Here is a 22,468-nt window from a genome sequence, read left to right as displayed (position 1 = left end):
TCTTCATTTTATAATACCATGGGTAGGTAAGGGAATTGTGAATGATAATAAATGTGCAACTAAATAGCTACATCCATGCCAAAGACATCAAGCAAATCTGTTATGTATCTTCTCTGAGTTTTGATTTTCATGCTTCCTATACAGGTAAATTTTAAATATATGTAAAATAGAAACCCATGTGTCATATAAGATATGATCTAATTAATTATTAAAATAGTTATAATATCTGTATTCCCCAAAGTAGGTTTTATATTAGGATGTAAGTACACTACTATAAGTTCTTTTAGTTAAACCATGTAATGACCCTGAAAATACACAGACCACTCACCCAGATGTAGGAGAAAAACTGACTGACAGGCCCACTCTTGACAGTTTACATCATGCCATGGCCTCTTTCACCACTCTCCTGCAGCCAGGCAGTAACCAGGGCAAAGTACCAATTCAGATCCCTAGAATCACCCAAGAGCCCCATCCTTCAATAGGCTTCCCAACAATTTGACAGTAGTAGTCCCTTTCTCTTCAACTGTTTCCATTCGACCTTATTCCAGAGACTAAGTGTTGTTGCAATTGTCTTAATTCCTTTATCTTCTAAAGAAGATAAGAACCCTGCTTATAGCCTTTCTTTAGAGTTTCCTTTTCCTCTTCCCTTTAAATCTTTTTTTATTCATACATCCATGTTGTCAGCTCTTCTTGGACTCATAATCTGACAGGTTTGCTCTGTGTGTGACATTGAGTTTTATGTTTACATTATATTTTATTTACAAAAGGATTTCACAAAATGGAAAGAAAGAAGTTTGAAACATTCTTCAAATGTACTGAATATATTCATCAAATGTAATACAAATCATCACACACTATACAAAGAGAAAGAAAAAATAAATAAGCTACTGAATGTTTTAAATCCTTAAAATGATAAGCATATCTCCCTTCTAGGTTGGGCTTAGTTGTTTGATTTTTAATTACAAACTTGTTTGTTGTTTTAGAATCAGTAAAACCGAGATCTAATGTTTTCATTGTAAATAGATGTTTTCTCAATATGGATAGGAATAATAAAAATTCAATTACTTGTAGCTAATGTCTTGGCAAATAACAATTTTGATCTCAAAAGTTATACTAATAAAATACCTTGCCTTGTTTATTTACAAATATGTGCTTACATGTTTGACAGTCAAAGAAGAAAGATAAATGGTAAGGTACACATTTTGTACATCTACTTTAGTTCAGAGGCCCTTGGGAAAAACAGTGAATAAATCCCTAATGTATTAGTGACAATTTGATTTTATTATTGGCTTTATTAATTTTAAAAATAGCATCTTTTGAAGAACTAGCTAACTTATTTTTAGCACTATTTTGAAGCAAGTGAGAGGTTTTAAAGTGAGCTTCTGAAGGATGGAAAATTGAGAAGTTCAGGAACTTCTCAAGGTCATATCTAAAAAAAGAGTCCAGGTAAATTCAATCTGTAGTAACTGCACAGCTAGGCTAATTGACGAGTCTGATTGCTTAAATGCCTTTGGCTTTCTGAAATAAGTTATAGAGTTTGCACAATTATGCTTAGAAAACTGGATTTTTCCCTTTCATTGATTTACAGAACTTGAAAAAGCATTAACTATGTTATACCAGGCTAAGTTTTAGAACTCTAAATTTCTTGGATTTTATCCACTTTTATAATGCCATTCTGACTATTTAAACATAGAGGTTGTGCTTTTGACATCTGTGTTATGGCAATACTATTAGCAAAATAGCCTATGCAAAGTTGATGAGAATTTGGACAAACATTTTTACAACTAAAGCCTTTTAAGTAGTTACCATGCCACCAAGAAGCTTCCACTCATCTGACAATCACTGAAGATTGATAGGTGTGTGTGTGTGTGTGTGTGTGTGTGTGTGTGTGTGTGTGTGTTACTTACATGTGGTGTGGAAAATGCTACTGAGGACTTCCTCGTGTATTTGCTATTAGTTTTCTTCTTGCCAATCATTTCAAATGTTGCAGTGCAGTATTTTATGAAACTATATAAAATTATTTGTATCTTTCACAGTGTGCTTCATACCTCTCCCTTTATCTGTCTATCTATCTATCTATCTATCTATCTATCTATCTATCTATCTATCTATTACTTAAAAATAGACATCAGTTCATTTCTTGTTCATTTTTAGATGAGAATGGAAACAGTTTTTTACTACTGAATTTTAACACTGGTCTTGAATAAGAGCTAAATAAGGTGTTTTTAACATTTGTTCAGTATTCTTTGAAATCCTTAAGTTTCTATAGCATTCACAGGCTTATTTTTGAAATAAAATGTTACACCTGTTACTGTTGTATTAATTAAGAAGTATTTTATAATTGCTAGCTTAGTTTCAAGTTGTTTGTCTCTATTATAATATGTTTTTTAAGGAAAGAGGAAAAGGAAGAAATAAAAAAAAGTAGTAAAGGAAAATGAGAGAGGGGAAGGGGAGGGAGAGGGGGAGGAGGAGGGAGAGGGAGAGAGGGAGGGGGAGGGAGAGGGAGGAGAGGAGGAAGGCCTGCAAATAGTCAGACTGGCTGTGGTGTCTCCTAGGCCTATAATCCTAGCATACAGGAGAAGACATGTGAGATGTACAAAGGTCACCATCATCTGATTAGAGTTAGGGTGACTAGCTTAAACTCTAGGAGATCTTGTTTCAAATTTATACATGGCAACACAAAATAGACTAGGAAGAAAATTCTCAGTACTTTAGGGTGTCAATGAGGTAGGGACTCACAATTCTCTTACCTCATCACTCCTATTTCCAGTGACACCTAGTATCTCTCTGTGACTTCATGATATTAATCACTGTAGTCAAACATATAAGTTTAGACATTGAAGTGGGGTTCCATACCTTACATTTCTGCTTGTATCCTTCTCTATTGCTTTCAGTCCACTCATGACATGTTGTTAGCACCCATTCACCTAATGTCAACATTTGGATTCAAGTAAACTTTATTGATAAAATACTAATACAGACTTTAATATTACATTGTTTTGAATATTACCTATGGGTTAATTATTATACTGATATGGCTTTTAAACTTTTTATGTCTGTTCCAAATGTACTGAATTTCATTTATTTGAATCTCATTATTTTACTATGAAAAATTTAGTAGCACTTATAGTACTTAAGATATCTTAATAGTAGATATTTCTTGTCTTACTTTCTGATATCTAATTCTATTTCACTGATACTTTCTTCTTTACTAACTATCCCTACTATTTTACATTTAAAGAGATTTTGTTTGTTTGCTTTTGCTTTGAGACAGCTTCTTACTTTACAACTCAGGGTTGTCAAGGATTGATAGGAATCCTCCTACTGTAATCCCTGGAGATTACAGATGGGAGCTACCTTGATTGCCTAAGAGGTTTTGTTTTGTTTTTTTTTTTAATTGAATACAATGCAATATGATTACATCTACACAACACTACATTCTCCAATTAAATTCCCTCCAATATGACACTCAACACGTACCTCACCGTCAGTTTCATCCCTCTGCCGTGCCTCTCTCACATAACTCACTAAGGCCGTAACTACATGGTAAGACCCTATTGCTGGATAGACCACATAGTTTTGCTACAGGACATAGAGAAATCAGCCTGAATTCCACGTGAAAATGTCTTCCCTACTGGCTGTATTTCTTAGTGCCAGAAGGTAATACGCAGGCTGATAGGGGAGAAGAGACATCAGTGGTCTTACCCAGTAATACAAATAACCGCCCCGCCCACCCCCCCCCCCCCCGAAGGAGAAGTTTGTCAACTGCTTCAATACTGACATAGCTGCTATGGAATGATTCATCCTCATCACATTCTGATTATTCTGACTTTCTGTGTGAATTGCACCATGGAAAATTAACAGTGGACACATGCTCAAAAGAGAATTATATTCCCTTTCCTAGTGAAAGAAAGATGAAATTTCAAGACCTGTAAATCATATATAAAGTACTCAGAAATTGCTGGTTGTTTGTGAGTCTAGAGGCTGCCTGGGGCTGAGAAAAAAGAAAAGCAAACCTGGGTATGCCCCGTAGTTAAAATATTCCTGGGAACAGCTTAACCTTAAAGATAAAGAGGAATGTGAGGACATAACAGGGCTGTCTAAACTGAGTCAACAATTCACAGAACTCTGACAACCTGCACGTACATGTAATTTTTCTGCTGATGTTTGAATAAGCCAATAGTGTGTTGATATGCTGAATTCCACATCCTTAAGACCCTTAACCCATAAAAACTCCTAGCCTCGTGGCCATCATCCATTATCTCCTGTGTGGGATGCATGTCAGCCCGGAGCTCCATAATTAAATGACCTCATGTAATTACATCAAGATGGTCCTTCACGATTTTTTGGGTGCACGCCGAAAAGGTATTGAGTTGGGGTTTCCCCACTAGGTTCTATCACTAGCAACTAACCATTGAGAGTAGTTCCACCAAGAAGGGACATGGCATGAAGAACACCCTTATTTTCTATGCTCAGATTAGGCTTGCTGTGTTTTCAACAAGTCTTGTGCAAGTAGCAACACATGAGCTCCTCTCAGTTCATGAGTGTAATAGTATGTCATCCTCAGGAGACAGAATTTCCTAGCACTCTTCTTCACCCTTAAGACCTCCCATTCTTTCTACTTCCTCTTCAACAGGGTTTCCACAGCTTTGGCCAAGCTTGGAGGGGGCACAAGTGTTAACTTCTATGCTCCATTCAGGCCTGAGTCCTCAGTCTGTGATTCTCTGCACTTTGACCAGAAGCATCTCATCTTTCATTAATTACTTCACATGGAAAGAAAAGTTGATCTGACAAAGTTTAAGAACAGTCTGTATCTATGAGTTTATTTAGAAGGTATTTTTTGGGGGGAGGGGTGTCGAGACAGGGTTTCTCTGTGCAGCCCTGGCTGTCCTAGAACTCACTCTGTAAACTGGTCTCAAACTCAGAAATTCTCCTGCCTCTGCCTCCCAAGTGCTGGGATTAAAGGTGTGTGCCACCAGGCCCGACTTTAGAAGGTAATTTTAATGAAATGGAAACGTCTAGTTCTTTGGAAAGTTAGTTCTATCAAATAATGTTTTGCTGGGGCACACAGGTGAAAGAAGGTCTTGTAAAGCAAATGCATGAAAGACTCTTTTCCTGAAGCAGATACAGGTGAAAGGATGTTTTGATATAGAAAACATGAGAAAGGACCTGGAATGAAGGAGTATAAATATGATCCCATAGACAGTGGGAGATGAGCACGGAGCCTTGGTTTGGTTTGCTCTGCCTTGTTATTCTTCACTAAAGACACACATATATTGGTTCTCCTTACATAGCACTGTTAAATTGTGATAACTCTGCCATTGAGAGAAACTTGCCAAGAACTGCTTGTGAGGTTCCTGAGGCAGCTTTCTGCTCCTGCAGCCTCATCCCAGGCCAGGTGGTGAGGCTGTTGGTTTCTTCAGGATTGACTTACAGGTGCTTAATGTCTGATGTCTCCTTGTTGAAAGGACTGGACTACAGCTGCTGGTTCTTGTCTGGTAGCTACCTGCTTTGAGGACTGGTCTGTGGCTGCTGAATCATATATGGTGTTTGATATGGAACTGAACTGCTGACAAAGAAGATCAATCTTGTCCCAAAGAAATATTGCTGAATTGCTCCACTTCCCCTGTATCCTAGTAACTTTTTTCCCACTACCTCTGCTGGGTGGTGGGCTAGATGAGAGGTTGAGTCCTCTAAAAAGCTCTAAAAGTAGGTTCCCAAAAATGTATGTACAACTTGACAACTCTGACAATTAGCAAAATTACCATACCACATTTTACTCTAGGATATAGATTACAGTATTAAGGATGAAATTTCTTCTTGCAAAGACAAACCCAAAACAGATCAGAAACCAGTGATTCACTTACAACAATCATGTCGATATTTTATTGTATCTATAAACCTATAGCTACCTTTCTCTTGGATAATGGTTATTAAATTATGCAGTGTCCAGGTCCAAATCAGACCATTGACGTGTTTTCTCCCTGAGCATCCTCCAAAACAGCATGAAACCTATGTAGAAGAGAGGCATTTCTAGGCGAGATAGAGATTAAATTTCTAGAAATTTCTTTCCAAAAGTGGGTGGTATTTTCAGCAGAATCATCTTTACCATATAGATATGGTAAGGAAATAAGGAGAGTGGTAATCTGTGTGGTTTTGGAGCCTTCCTCATATGGCCTGACGAATAAATTATAGGGAGGCATCTTGTGCCTCGCCTTGTGATAGTCATTGAATAAATGTGTCTGCATAGGCTCATGAATACAGAACAAGTTCTCAAGCTCATTTAATATTTTTAAACATATTTGGAGATTAGCTTACTAATTAGCTGGTTCCTATCAAGTTTTTTCATGTGTACTTAGTTTTGGTTTACCCGACTATTATTTATTATACTTATTGTCCACTGCCCTCACCTCCAGTTAATCCTTTAATCTCCCATTTCTTTCACATAGCAAATATTATACAACACATAAAATTTATTTATATTCTTTTTGCCTAGCCCTCTTTTTTGCTTTTACTTCCTGACACACCTGCTCCCATCACTGTTTAAGGCTTTCCACACTTAGCCAATATCTCTACTTTGTAGCTGTTTAAAGCAAACTATATTGATTTCATGAAATCAGATTCCCCTTACTTTGCATTGGAGAAGCCAAATCATAAAAATTACTATCATGGGTGTAAAGTCCTAGTTTTGATAAAGACATCAGAAATCAACTCTTAGAGCACAATTGCTTCTATAGCTGCCAATTGACACCACATTATCACAGGAACACTATGATATGGGCAGTGATACATAAACACCTGCGTCTCCAGGACACTGAGGGGAAATAAAACCTGCACTTTATTCCGTTCTCATACAAGTTATCAGCTACTAGAACCAATATATAGAGAAACACATCAAGAACTTAGTTTCAAAGAACTGTGAGGAAACAAATTTTAAGTTTACCAAACTCTGTCAATTCAAACACTGCTTGAAAGAAATTTTTGCAGAATATTTTTCAGCCTGTGTATGAGGAAAGGGCACTATGTTACATCCTGTACTAGCTGAACACAGCAAGGAGACCAATACAAGGATGAGACAAAATGGTTAATTTTAAATTGAATAACTGTTGTCTTAAATGCAAAGACTTTAATTAATATTTAGAAACATGCTCACTTGTTTATTCTTTAAACCTTTTTATTAATTTTTCATATATTATTTTTGGATCATATATTTTCACTCCCTCAGCGCTTCCCCAATTTCCCCAACTTTCCTGTAGAATTCATATTCTTTCCCTCTTTTATCCTCTCTCAAAAACAAAAACAAAAAGACAAAAAACCAAAACAAACATGCCAGTATAACACACACAAAAAAAACCCCAAAATACAAAGAGTATGAAATTTGTTTTTGTTGTTGTTTGTTTGTTTGGGCTACCCACTTTTGTGCATGACACTAGCCTTGAAGACAGCCTATTTTCCTCTTCCCAACAGTTATTGATTACAAATAGCTTCTTGGTTGAGGATGATATTTTGTGTCCACTTATCATCTCATTACTAGGATTTTTGCATATTTTGAAACTCTGAAGAACTTGTGGAGTCTTTGTGAGCTTATGTTTATCAGACCTGTTAGGTTTAGATAGTATTCTTGCCTTGAAGTTATCCACCAACTCTGGTTCATTCTGTTTTCAGTTCTTCATAGACTTTTGAGCCTTGAGAGGAAGGTTTTTGAAAAAGGCTGAGTGCTCCTAAGTCCTTCACTTTCTGCACATTGTCCAGTTGAAAATATGTGTTAATAACCACCTACTGCAAGAAGTTTCTTCCTTGAGGGTTTAGTGATACTCTGATCTATGAGTATAGCAATATGCCACTAGGCATCATTTTATTGCTACTCTTTTTTGCAAAATAGTAGTTTTTTTTTTTTTTCTCTAAGGCCCATAACCTAGCTAGTTTCTGTTTGTTTTATTTTTTATTTACTGATATACTTCTTTAAAATCCAGCCATTGACTCCCTTTCGGTCCTTCATAATTTGTCCATCCTGTTCCTCCTTCCCATGTCTCCAAGAGGATGCTCCCTCCAATACCAGGCACCCCCTTCCCTGGAGACTCAAGGCTCTGGAGGATTAGACTCATCTTCTACTGAGGCCAGACCAGGCAGTCCTCTGCTATGGATGTGCCAGGGGCCTCGGACCAGTGCTTATAGGCTACATGGTTGGTGGCTGAGCTGGGATGTGCCAGGGGTCCTGTCTATTTAATATTGCTGGCCATCCTAGGGGGTCATTCTTCAATTCAGCTTCTTTAATCCTTCAGCTTATTCAACCATAGGGGCCTCCAACTTTAGTCCAATGGTTGGATGTAAGTATCTGCATCTGTCTCAGTCAGCTGTTGGGTAGACCTCTCAGAGAGTATCCATGCTAGTCCCCAGTCTGTAAGCACATCACAGCATCAGCAATAGGGTCAGACTTTAGTCCTCCCTGCCCCATGAGATGGATCTCAAGTTGGGCTGGTCACTGGATTACCTTTCCTTCAGTCTCTTTTCATTTTTTGTTCCTGTAGTTCTTTTAGACAGTAACAATTCTGGGTCAAAGATTTTGACTTTGGGTTTGTAAAACCATCCCCACTTGGGGACTATTTCTATCTACTGGAAGTGGACTCTTCAAGTTCCCTCTCTCCACTGTTGGGCATTTTGGCCATGGTCACCTCCAGTAAGCACTGAGAATTTTTCACCTTGTAAGTCTCTCCCACTTTCAAAGGGGTCCACATCACAACCACCCATCCTTGAGGCTACATATTTCCATTCATTCTGCTGACCCTATATGCTTCTTTCCTGTCTTCCTCTATACCTGATTCTGCTGATTTTTCCCCCCGCACCCTACCCTCTCCCACCCAGGTCCCACCCTGCCTGTGCCTTCTGTGATTATTTTCTTCCCCACTTCTGAGTGTGATTGAAGCATCCTCACTTGGGCCCTCTCTTTGTTAACATTTTTGAGTTCTGTGGATTGTATCGTGGATACTTTGTGCATTTGTGGCTAATATCCACTGATTAGTGATTTCATACCATGCATGGACTTTTGGGTCAGAGATACCTTACTTTTTATTCAATTTCTCTTCTATTAGATTCATAGTATCTAGTTTTATGTCTAGGTCCTTGATCCACTTGGATTAGAGCTTTGTGCAAGGTGACAAATATGGATCCATTTTCATTTTTCTACTTACAGACTTCCAGTTAGTCCAGCACCATTTATTGAAGATGCTTTTGCCCCCGTGTATGTTTTGTTGCTTCATTGTCAAAGGTCAAATGTCCATAAGTGTATGGGTTTATATTGGGTCTGCAACTCTATGCCACTGTTTTATCTCTGTGTTTCTGTACCAATACCATGGAGTTTTTATCACTAAGCTCTGTAGTACAGCATAAGGTCAGGGATGGTGATTCCCATAGAAGTTATTTTATTCTTGAGAATTAGTTTCACTATCCTGGGTATTTTTTACTTGTCTATATGAAATTGAAAATTGCTCTTTCCATGTCTTTGAAGAATTGTGTTTTAATTTTGAAGTGGATTGCATTGCATCTGTAGATTGTTTTTGGTAAGTGTTAATCCTATTGGTCCATGAGTATGGGAGATCTTTCCATCTTCTGAAGTTTTCTTTGATTAATTTCTTCAGAGACCTTGAAGTTCTTTTCACACAGATCTTTCTATTGTTATGTGAGAGCTACCTCAAGATATTTTATATTATTTTTGACTATTGTGAAGGGTATTGTTTGTCTATTTTCTTTCTCAGCCCATTTATCATTTGTATAAAAGAAGGCTCCTGATTTGTTTGAGTTAATTGAACTTCCAACCACTTTGCTGAAGTGATCAGCTGTGGAAGTTCTCTGGTAGAATTTTTGGGGTTGCTTATGTATACTATCTTATCATCTGCAAATAGTAATACCTTGACTTCTGCTTTGCCAATTTGTATCCCCTTTAATCTTTTGTTGTCTAATTTCTTTAGCTAGAACTTTGAGCTATATTGAATAGATACAGAGGAAGTGGCACCCTTGTCTTACCCCTGCATTTAGTAGGATTGCTTCAAGATCTCTCCCTTTCAATACTGGCTGTTGGTTTACTGTATACTGCTTTTATTATGTTTAACTATGGGCTTTGAGGTACTCATCTCTTCAATACTTTTAACATGAAGGAGTATCGAATTTCGTCAAAAGCTTTTTTCAGCATCTAGTAAGGTAAATATGTGTTTTTTTTCTTTTGAATTTGTTTATATAATTGATTCCATATTAAGCCATCCATGTGTTCCTGGGATGAATCCTATTTGATCATAGTGAATGATGACTTTGATCTGTTCTTGGATTCAGTTTGTGAGAAATGTATTGAGTATTTTTGCCTCAATATTCATAAGGGGAATTGGTCTAAAATTCTCTTCATTGTTGAGTCTTTTGTAATTTATGTATCAACATAACTGTGGCTTCATATAATGAATTATGTAGTATTCTTTTTGTTACTATTTTATGGAATAGTTTGAGGAGTATTGGTATTATTCTTTTAAGGTCAGGAAGTATTTTGCTCTAAAACCACCTGACCCTTTCTTTCTTTCTTTTTTTCTTTTTCTTTCTCCTTTTTTCCTTAGGGGTAATCAGACTGTATAAATTGTTTACTTACTCTTCATTTAACTTGAGTACCTGGTATCTGTTTAGAAAATCATCCATGATAAACAGTCTACTAAAAGTCCAGTTGTTCTAGTTGTTCACCAGTTGTTCGGTAGTTTGTTTATTTTCATAATGTGAGTACATAATTGGTGTATTATTTCCATTGGTTGTTTTTAAATCTTCAATTTTTTCATGAATATAATTTTCAAATACTAACTATAGTTTCTCTATTTACTTTTATTTTCAAAACTACTGGTTTGATATAGCAAATGACATTTAGATTGCCTGAGACTTCACATATGTATGATGTAATAAGCCCATGAACTTCTGAACTTGATCTTAGCTGCCTTTCTTTTGCACCATATCCATGAGAAAATGGTGAAGGATGCCTGGTTTATCATCTTCTTTCTGGACACTAATTCTCCTGTAGGTTATGTTTTGGACATTGAGGATTAGAGGTTTTGCTACTGTTGAAGGAACAGTAATTTCAGCTTGTAAGTGAGCCATCTCCAATCCACCTTCATCATAGTCTCCTTTAGATCCTTAAAGTTTCTAGCTTGAATAGGGCCCTATTTATACCTTTCAGTTCCTCCTGGCTCTTGGTCCACATAACATGCAAAGTCTTGTCCAGTTAATCTGGAGGTATAGGGGGAAGTGCATCTTCTACATCCTAGAAGTGAAAAGCATTCATTTGATTGATTTGGGTGGGGTGGTGGTAGAGGTATATCAGTCCTTATTTTTCCTAATTAGAAGCATATACATTCTCTAAGGCAAAACTGTATTCTGGCAATTCATATCAGCTTCACTAGGCAATCTTTGAAAATCTAATCTGTGGTTACTCTCGAAGTAAGTGTTTGGCATACTACGTAAATAGTCACAGAATCTCGTAACTTCTGTGGCCGTAGATACCACATGTGCCACGAATGCTGCTGGTTTATCCCCAGTCCAGATCCTTAGCCTCAGGCATTTGTTTGAAAGAAACATTACCTGGAAACTTTTCCTTTCATTCTTAAAACTCATAGCACAAAATACTAGGTTCTGAAACATTGTTATGTATTGACTATATCCTGTACTTACATAATATAGATATTTCTAGATATCCTTCTTATTTCTGCCTACTGCATAAATACATTTTTCTACAAAGTCCTTTCATATACTTCCATAAAGGTCTTTTTTCAAGGAAACTGATGATACAAATTTAAACACATTCTTGTTTAGTCTGTACTGAACATTTTTACAATTCATGAAGAACAATTGAGTTTGAAGCTGTGATAAGTCTTTGTTGTGCTATGTGCTTTTTTCCTGTGGGCTAACTTTACCTTCCACCCTCTACTGCATAGAAGGGATCTGAGGAGGCCATTGTTTGTTGTGGGTTCACATTTGTTTTGATGAGCCTGTTGTTATAATTATTGCATTTTATCCTTTCTAAGTAATTGAGATCCACCTCTGCTGACCTTTTTTTTTTTTTTTTCATTGTTTATCTTCTAATCATCTCACATCCAAATGAGGGTGTTAGCTTGGCTGTCTGAGGTTTTCTTTCTTTTGTCTTTTGAGTAGTCTCCCTTTTATTGCACTCTGCTGCTGAATCCCTCTCTTCAATCAGTTTCTTAATATCTAAGATGTGTAACTCATCGATCATTTTTATTTACTGAAAACAGTTCGTTAAAGAAGCCATAGCAAAGGTGCTTACGGTTTTCAGATTATTTTTGAATTCAGGTTATTTAAAGAATACTTCACTAATCCCCCTATAAACCTCTTAATTTTATTTTATATAATCTTATTTTATATAAGTATACATGCTGCAAAAATATAAGTCCATATTTTATATACACAGTCATAAATCACAGGTTGCCTATTTATAACTGAATTTAGTCATCTTTTCTAGTTTAAATTATAAAAGTTGTATTACTAGGCCCAACAACATTCTTCTGTGATATTTCATTGTTTGACACTCTTATGAGAATGCCTGAACAAATGTAAGTAAAGAATGTGGAATCTGGCTAGCAACATGGCATGCCAAGTTGCTAACAATTTTTTTAAATTCATATTTTTCTTATTGTTCATAATAGGATAGAATTATACTTTTACTTCTTACTGGTAGACATTATAGTTGGTAACAAATTTGTGTATGTTTATTGCAAAAATATAATCTGATTTTCTGAGCAACGTTTATTAATTTTACTTGGGTATAGAACGCATACTTTAGTCAAGATCAATTAGTGCCACTTACCAATGGAGACAAATGTCTGGCCATCGAAGTGTAATTTTTACAAAATGTACTTTGTATGACTGTACAGCTTAAGCTTTGTTGATAAGTTTTTATTGATAATTACTTATGAATTTCTATGTTATTCTCATGGAAGTTCCCTTAAATACAATATCATTTGGTCAGGCATGTCTTGAGTTTCCTGAACAAGGTGACCTTATTGGTGTGCATTCTATAAACTATGCCTGATTCAGTGAGAGCAGTGTTTGTGTGGTTTGTGGGCTGACTCCTGAATCCCTACTTTTCTATTCAGTAGCAGTTAGGACAATAAGCCAAAATCAGAAATGGTGATACCTTGCCATAAATTACGTGACAAGAGGGATAGGAAATTCATTCTTGTCAAAAGCCTGGGTTTTCAGAGCTGGAGAGATGGCTCAGAGGTTAAGAGCACTGGCTGTTCTTCAAGAGATCCTGAGCTCAATTTCCAGCAACTCCATGGTGACTGATAACCATCTAGAAAGTTAACCTTGAGATCTGGTGCCCTTTTCTTGCCTGCAGGCAAATATGCAAACAGAATGCTGTTGTAAGACTCCAGGGAGCCTTAGCTTTCTGGAGATCCTGTGAATAAAACACATGAAGCTGGGATTGAGGCAAAAAGCAAGAGGAATTTAATGTTCCTGTGCACCAAGTTCGTCCCAGACCCAAAGGAGAGGCAGTGGCCCCCAGCACCCAACTGGTGAGTTTTTATATGGTTTCCAGGGTTAGAATAGAGCATCAGCAACTAGGCACAATATGATTGGCAGAGCAGTGCACCATTTAAACTGGTCTTTAGGGAATGAGTTGACAAGGACATCCCTTGTCTGAAGGTGAGCAACAGTCAGTCCTGTGGAATGTGTCCCCATCTGTAGGTCAGTTCCCACCCTGTGGTCTGAGAAATGTTAATTAGCCTCTCCCTTCTGGAGGGGCAAGTGTTTCAGGACCTTACCAAAGTTCCTAAGCTGATCTTTTCACTGTAAATTTAATAAATTAATAAATCAGGGTTTCCTAGGTGATTTTGGGTCCCTGTTGGTCATGTGCAACAGCTTGAAGAGCCAAGTTGTGATATTCCTTGGAATTCCCATGATGACACACTCAGACATGCCTAGAAACAACCAGAAAAGTGGCCAGAGAGCTCCATTTATACAATGAACAGGGCATTACTGGCTAATGCTGCAGGATGTTTGATCACACTTGAACCCCAGGACTGTGTTTCCTACTGAAAATCCCTTTCTGTGGTGTAACTCACCCCTAGCACAGAGCTTTAAACCAAGAGCTGTCTGTTTATTGTAAACAAAGGCTATCTCTTTCTTCTGTTGTGCCTCAACCCTAGCACACAACTTTATTCCAAAGGTAAATAATGTCAACCACTAGTCAGTAGGCAGAGCAAGTAACCAGCTGACAGGGAAAAAATATCAGTAAACAGAAAGTAGTTTTTTTTTGAACAAAGGGTATTTAAGACAGCATAGAGGAGGAGAAGGGACTAAATCACCAACCAAAGAGGAAACATGCAGGGACCTATTGCTCTAGGTGAATATGTAGCAGAGAATGGCCTTGTTGTACATCAATGGGAGGAGAGACCCTTGGTCCTGTGAAGACATGATGCCCCAGTACAGGGAAATGCCAGCACCAGGAAGCAGGAGTAGGTGGGTTGATGAGCAGGCTGAGAGGGATGAGATAGGGGGTTTTCAAAGGAAAAACCATGAAAGAGGATAACATTTGAAATGTAAATAAAGAAAATATCTAATTAAAAATATACCTAAGATGAAATAAAAGAAAATTAAAAAACATTTAAAAAAAAAGAAATGTAAGTAAAAAATATCTAATTTTAAAAAGAAGAACATTTCATAGTAAAGACTTGTATAACAGTTGAGAAAATTAATGAAAAACATAAGGGAGAAGAGAAAAAAAAAAGAATGTTTCCCTTCTAGATGTAAGCAGAATAGGATGGTCAGTTGGGTGTTTTCCTGTGTCTCTGAATTTAAGGTCACTCTGCAGAGCAAGATTCGGAACAAACAAGCATAGACAGTGAAGGAGTTGGAAAACAGAGCTACTGATAATGTAATAGAACAAGAGGGCCATGTTCCAGTTTCTGCAAGTTGCAGAACTAGGCAGCTTCAGCCATGTGTCTCTGGCTTTATAGTCAAGAGGAGCAAGAAACTACTGGGACAGATGATTGATGCTGGTTGGCTGTAGCTAAGAAATTAGCGGTGATTAAGAAGAAACCAGCATCACTGAGTTGATATCTTCTGGGAAGTGTTTTCTCAGAGCACAAAGAAGCAATGTTCCAGAGATAGCTAAGGTTGTACCTTGTGGTGCAGCTGTACTTGGCAATGTGTAAGAGTCACCCTGGTGATACTGGTATTAAAGGCATGAAGGGGTCATAAAGAGCAGCTGAGGCATGGCACTATCAGAAGCCATAGAAGGCCATTGGTGGAGAGGTAGCCTCCATTGCAATTGATAGCTCTGGACTGAAGTGATAATGTTTGGCACTATGAAGAGAGCCTGTGAGATGTTATTGCTGAAGCCTAGTTGCAACTGAAGATCCCAGTGTATTGGAGATGCCAGTACCATGTGATGATCACTAAGAGCAGCAGCAAGAGTAGAGAAGATCAACCTAAGCTTAGAATGCCACAGAGTGCAGAGCTGGAGAAGTGAAGCAAGCCCATTGGAGGAGCCCAAAAGTTCATGTGTGGAAGGAGCTATATCACTGAAGTTTCCTTGGAGAATCAAGATTTTTGAGATGCCAGAGCCACAGGCTATTTGCTGAAGAAAGCTGATAACAGGGAGTAGAACCAGCCGAGGAAAAAGAAGTTTGCAGTAAACAAAGATGAAAATGGCTTTGGAGATTTGAAGACCACTTTGATATAAGACAAGGAGATGTTTGTAATTTGCCCAGCTCATTTGCTGTCATGCTTTGAGGATTCCAGTTAAGTGATTGGATGAATCTCAGTAGAGAGTTTGAACATTGGCCTTTAAACATGGACAATAATACAGACTATGGGAATTTAGAAGTTGGACTAAATGTATGTTTTTATTTTGCTAAGGCTAAATATGGCCCCCACAGATTTATGTGTTAGGACAAGCCTATGGAGGTTAGGGAGTAGAATGAAATGGTTTATAAATACTCATCCCAGGGAGTGGTGCTATTTGGACATGTGGCCTTGTTGGAATAGGTGTATCACTGTGGGTGGTGGCTTTAATATCCTAGCTCTAGCTCCCTGGAGGCTTTGACTCTGCTAGCAGCCTTCAGATTAAGAGGCAGAACTCTCAGCTCCTCCTACACCTTGCCTGCCTGGATGGTGACATGTTGCAGCCTTGATAATACTGGACTGTACTTCTGAAGCTGTAAGTAGCTCCAATTACACATTGTCATTTATAAGATTTGCCTTGGTCATGGTGTCTGTTCACAGCAGCAAAAGCCTAACTGAGACAGTGGGATGGTTGTTTCAATATGCTAGTCTTAGAGAATATCACTATTAAGAGGTGAGGCCATGCTAAATTAGATTTGGCCTTGGTGGAAGAAATGTGTCACTGTGGGGGTGGGAATTGAGACCCTTCTCCAGGCTACCAATGACAAAAGCTTCTCCTGTTTGAATTCAGGAGAGGATATACATTCTTACCTCTTCAAATGCTATGGCTATCTAGACCTATGAACCAATAAGCCAGCCCCAATTCACAATTGTTTTTTTATTAAAGTTGCTTTGGTCATGCTGTCTCTGTAGAGCAATAGAAACCCTAACTAAGTCAGTCTTTGACAACAGGAGTGAGATATTGACATAATAGGCCTGGCCATGTGTTTGTTTGGAGGAATGTGGATTTGGGGACTTTTGATTTAGAAAGTGGTGCAATGCATTAAGGGGTGCCTTTGGCCCATCCTACAAGAAATATGGAAGAAATTGGTACTGAGGGTGACTTAAAGTGATGCAAAAGGTTTTATAGTAGGAAGATATTTTTATGTGAGCTAGAAACTGTTTGAGTGGTATTTTGGTGAAGAATCTGGCTGCTTTTGCCATTATCTGAAGAGACTTAGGAGGCACAGTCTAGCATGAAGAGAGTAAGAAAAATTGCACGACAACTGAAGTCTAACAAGAGCCCAGCATAGACTTTGTTCTCTGCTTCACTCTCATAAAAGTGTTTTGATGAAGTTTACCAAGCTCATAAAGGAAAAATACAAAATATGAGGGGCAAGACTTAAAGGAGCACTAAGAAGTGAAATGGAGCTGGATCCTGTGTGGAAGGAGATAAGCAGCTTAAGGGAGTGATGATCTCAGGGCAAGATTCCAACTAGCTAATCTCATTGTTATTGCACGTAAACTAGCAATAGTTATGTGATATTCAGCAGTATTACCTGGTTATAGTTTTTATTTGTCCTTTTATTTGTACTTTTATTTGTACTTTTAATGTGGAATGAACTACTATCTGGGAATGGAGGGTCCTCTTGTGATCCAGAACCTGAGGCTGAATGCACTGGCTTTTGATTTATATCTTGAAGAACCATGACAATGAGAAGCTTAAAGAGATCTCCAAATTCAAGGCCAATCTAGAACAGAGAGAGTTGCAGGTAGAGAAAAGCTTAGAGCCGGGCATGGTAGACCATGCCATTTATCCAAGCATTCAGAAGACAGAGCCCTGAAGATCTCTGAGTTCAAGGTCAGTAGACAGAGCAAGTTCCAGGACCACCAAGCTTAGGCAGTGAGTGAAATCATTAAAAATGGAGATTTGGTGATGATGTAATAGAACAAGGGGGCATTTTCCAGCCCCAGCAAGAAGCAGAACTTGGCAGCCTCAGCCACTTGGCTCTGCTTTTACAGTCAAGAGTAGAGGGGGATACTGGAACAATTGATACTGCATAGCAGGAGCTTAGAAATTTGCAGTGGTTACGAAGAGACCAGCAGAGTAGACCCTCTGGCATCACTTACATATACTATCATATCATGTGCAAATAGCTGTCCTTTCACTTCTTCTTTCCCATTTGCATTCTTCTAATCCCCTTTAGGTGTCCTATTGCTTATTAATTTAATGCTGTCTATTGGTTTGTTATTTATTGCTTTTATTTTTTTAATTTTTAAAATTATTTTTTATTATTTTTTTATCAGAACAGTTTATTGACGATATAGCATGTAATGACCCAGTCCCTAAATATACAACATCAAACAGAGAGTCCTGTCTAGAGATGGGTAATCAAGGGCACCCCATGGGCGGGCAACTCCTGGTGCAGCTGCTGGAAGATCATGGCACAATGGTTCCTCTCCTGGGTCTTGCCAAGAGCGTGGTACAGCCTGGCCTGGAATTAAGCAGCATCCCTGATGGGCGCTCTGCAGTCCACTTGTGCAAAGTAGTTCTTGGCTTCACTGAGTTTCTGAATGGCCGCTTCCAGACCTTCTGCTTTCTTCACTGTGTCATAGGACGCTGCCGAAGCCTCTTGGCACTTGGACACTAAGAACATGCACGACCTTTGTCCAGGATAGCCCTGTCAGCTAGGATGGGCTCGATAGCCATGTGAAGAAGGGTTAAGGCCTGTTCTGGGATTCTAAGGATGAGCTGGGCATAAGCCAAGTTGAGCACAGTTTCGAAGGCCAAGTATTGTAATCGGTATTCTTAGGAGAGGGCCAGAGCTTCCAGGAGCACAGGCATGGTGATAGTCGGGGATGAAAGAGCGCCAGTACAGCTCTGTCACTGACAGGAGGACGCTGATGACTATTTCTATATTCTTTAACTTCTGACAGTACGTCAGCAACTTCTGCAGAAGCTTGTGTGCCTCTGTCATTTAGTTCTGAGCTTGCAGTACGACTGCTTTCCTGTATACACCTTCTATGCCATTAATCGCTGTGATTCCTGTAATAAGTGAATCAGCCAAATGAATTTGCCATTATTCAGTGCTATGTCAAACTGTATTTTTTGATCCCACAGCATCCATTTCTGGGCGTGCTGACTGTTGGGTGGAAATCGGTCTTTCAAGTGCTTTAATACTTCACCAGCAGCCACGAAACAGCTCTGTTCTGCATGGAACTCTGCAAGATGGCAGCAAGCGAAGGCAAAGGACTCAGTATTGTTCTGATGCACGCCTGCATTCAGCAACTCCAGGCTGTTCATGCTAGGTAACATCTGGGCTTGATGCAGTGCCATGGTGCTGAGGCCGTACAGCCTCCAGATGGCCGTTTTCTGTGCAATGTGGATATCGATAAGTTCCAACAAGCTGTGTTTCCAGTGCAGGAGGTCAGAGTCCTTTAGGGCATCCATCAGTCTGTTGGCCTTTTTCCCAGCAAAACCTCCGTGTTCAAAACTTTTTCAGCTCAACGCACAGCCTCCTGCATTATTTTGACCACCTGATTCTCAGTGGTGTAGAGGGAAAAAGTAATGGGGAAGAAGGTTATGGTGGGAGCCATATGCTGCTCTCAACTGGCTGCCCTGCACTGCCTCTTCTGTCACCATCAACAGGCAGAGCTCGCCCTGCAGGAGGCAATTAGGATTGCCCAGGAGTCCAAGGATCACGTGTGTCTGCAGCACTGTTTGAGCTGGCTTTATGTGCTGGGGCAGAAGAGAGCCCATAGCTATGTTCTGTTGGAGCACTCTGTGAAGAATGCAGTACATTTTGGGTTATTTATTGCTTTTATTATGTTTAGGATGTATCTTGTATCCTTCTATTCTGGAGGACTTTTAACAAGAAGTTGTGTAGGGTTTTTCAGCATCCAAAAGATGATAATTTTTTTTACTTATTTTTATTTTATTTATTTTTTTCTATGTTGGTGGATTGAGTTGATGGGCTTTGCTATCTATCAACACCTGAATCCCTGAAATGAAGCCTACTTGAACATCCTAGATGGTGTCTTTGATGTGTTCTTGGATTCTGTGTGTGATATTTGAATGTTCATGATGGAACTTCTTCTCTGATTCCCTTTCCATGTTGTGTGTTTGTGTGGTTTAATTACCAGGTTGCTTGTGGCCTCAGGGAAGGAGTTTGACCATGATCATTCTGTTTCTATTTAGTTGAGTATTTAGAGGACTATTGGTATTAGGTCTTCATTAAAAGTCTTGGAGAATTCTGCACTAAAAGCATGTGGCCCTGGCTTTGTTTTTTTTGGGGGGGGGCAGTGAATGACTTTTGATGACTTTTTCTTGTCTCTTAGGGAATATAGAATCATTTAGTTACTTTTCTAGATCTAGATTAACCGTTGGTAATTGGTGTCTATCTAGAATTTCAACAATTTCATATTGATTTCTTTTCAGTATTTTAGAGTATAGGCTTTTGAAGCCAGACCTAATGATTTTTTGAAGTTCCTCAGTGTTCATTGTTATGTCCCTCTTTTCATTTCTGATTTTGGTAATTTGGGTATTGCCTCTTTGCCTTTTAATTCATTTGGGAAAGGGGTTGTCTATCTTGTTGATTTTCTCAAAGAGCCAGCTCTTGGATTCCTTGACTTTTTTAAATATCCTCTTTGTTTCTCATTGATTGATTTGATTTCTGTTTTATTTCCTGCCATCCAGTCCTACCAAACTCTCAATGAGATGAGACTTTGCCTCACCTTGGGAACTGAAGCATGTAATAAACAAAGCTCTTGCTGATCTCTGTGGTGGGTGATGCACATGACAGCCTCACTGCAAACCCTGCATAGCCAGGTTTAAGGGTGTATTGAATTAGCCCACATTGTCAGTGTTACCTGCAAGGTGCCATGACACATTAACCAAAGTCAGTACACACCTCTACTATATTTTTCACTTCGGTCTTTCCAGTCATATTGGAAAATATTATAATGCGTTCATGAATGCACACACACACACACACACACACACACACACACACACACATACACACACACACACAGAGAAAGAGAGAGAGAGAGAGAGAGAGAGAGAGAGAGAGAGAGAGAGAGAGAGAGAGAGAGGAAGAGAGAGAGAGAGACACACAGACCGACAGAGACAGAGAGACAAAGTGACAGACAGGTAGAAAGAACTTGTGGAAGATCTGTTCCTTCTACTCTTTTATTTGCTAAGAAGGAACCCGTGTTTCTAGGATTGATACCAAGGATGAATACCAGTTGATGCATCTCATTAGCTGATCATCTCAACCAAAACATTTCATGAGTTTTATCTATATTTATGTTCTATGTGATGTTTGTGTTTGTGAGTGTATGTGTGTGTGTGTGTGTGTGTCGTTTATTGAAATTGTGAACATTCTTTGCAACCTTAGAATAATGTGTAAATTAACAAAAAGACAGTACAAATGGAATCCCTGGAGGAAGCTGGGGGTGGGTAGCTTGGAGGTTAGAGTGACTTGCAGCCCCTCTAGAGACTTTTTTTTCATTGGAGGTTACAACTCAAATGCAATACTGCTCATTATGTTATTTTTCTTCTGCTATAGCCCCCAGACTAGAGATGAACCTACTACATTGTGAATTCTGGCAAATACTCTACAACTGTATTACATCCCAGGGCTGGAACCCAACTCATCTTCTGCAACAATTACAGGGCAGGCTGGATGAAGACACTCAACCAACAATGTGGCCATCTCATGACTGGTTCATGAGAATGGCTTCCAAAATGCTTTCAAGACTGGGAATGTTTAGCTATCTGGGAGAGAAAATAAGGAGACTCAGTCTACACTGTACGTTAAGGACTGTTTATTCTGTTAAAGGCTGACATAGATTATTGACTCATGTCACATGTGAAAGTAAATAAAAATCCAGGTTAATGTATGCATCTGGTAGGATTTACCAAACACACCACCATACATGAGTGGACTTAGAAAGACCCAGGCCCCTCAGGGTTCTAAGGTATTCAAGGAGTCCCCACAAATACAATAGTAACATGCTAGTGTAGTCTAAATTTTCTCTCACTGGTCTCACCTCAGTTCTAGTGTACTGCTGAGTGGGGCATTGGGCTATGCACAGACAGGCTGGTCTCTAGTTGAGCTGTGGTCTGAACCCCAGAAGGGTGATAATTCACCTACATGATATGGTAGACATGCCAGCTTGCTCCTGGAACTCTGGCTCCTGCCTAAGTTACCACCCCCCACAGCACCCACATGGGAAGCATGGCTAGAAGTAAAGTAGGCAATTTTCCAAGCTTCTTACCTTCAGTCTAAACTCCTCCCCAGTTACCTAGCAACAGTACAGAATGAATATAAGGGTGGCTGCTTGGCTCCACCTCGCTCTCTTACTTGTCTCTCTCTTACTTCTTGCTCTCACCCTCTCTCCTGTCTTCTCCTCCCCTGTCTCCTCTCATCTCAGTCTCTCCTTCTTACTCTCTCTTTCTCTCTAGCCTTCCCCCGTCTCTCTCTGTTGCTCTCTCTCTCTCCCTTCTATCTTTCCCATGCCTTTCTATAATAAAGCTCTAAAATCATAGATTGTCTCTGTTCATCAAGGCTACACTCACTCTCAATAGACTGGGAACCTCTCTTTCCTCATCCCTCTCTCCCATAACCCCAGGGCTTTTGAGAGTAGCCCCAGGGCTCCCACGTTGGGCTGCCCATTGACCACCCAACAAAGAGTTAGTCAGAGGCTTGGATGGCCACCTGGGGCTGAGTGGAAAGAGTCTGGCAGCCCTCCCATGTCCACCTGACCAGAGCATAGATGGGACTCTGGTTGGGCTTTGGGTCTTTCCTCTCTCTCT

At 39.1% G+C, this 22,468-nt stretch overlaps 1 long non-coding RNA gene and 1 pseudogene across 1 annotated transcript in view; one reads left to right on the top strand and one right to left on the bottom strand.

Moving 5' to 3' along the window:
* The window catches only part of LOC108169027, a 58,531-nt gene extending 36,715 nt beyond the window's left edge, over positions 1-21,816 (top strand). The window contains exons 5-6 of the long non-coding RNA XR_003955864.1: positions 13,379-13,556; positions 21,219-21,816. This is a non-coding gene — a long non-coding RNA (uncharacterized LOC108169027). The remainder of the gene's footprint in view (positions 1-13,378; positions 13,557-21,218) is intronic.
* On the bottom strand, positions 18,030-19,315 carry Gm8924 (predicted gene 8924; annotated as a pseudogene).
* Positions 21,817-22,468: the final 652 nt, after the last annotated feature.

Source organism: Mus musculus, chromosome 5 (genome assembly GCF_000001635.26).
Source record: "Mus musculus strain C57BL/6J chromosome 5, GRCm38.p6 C57BL/6J".
NCBI lineage: Eukaryota > Metazoa > Chordata > Mammalia > Rodentia > Muridae > Mus > Mus musculus.
This window is presented reverse-complemented; position numbering and strand designations above follow the sequence as displayed.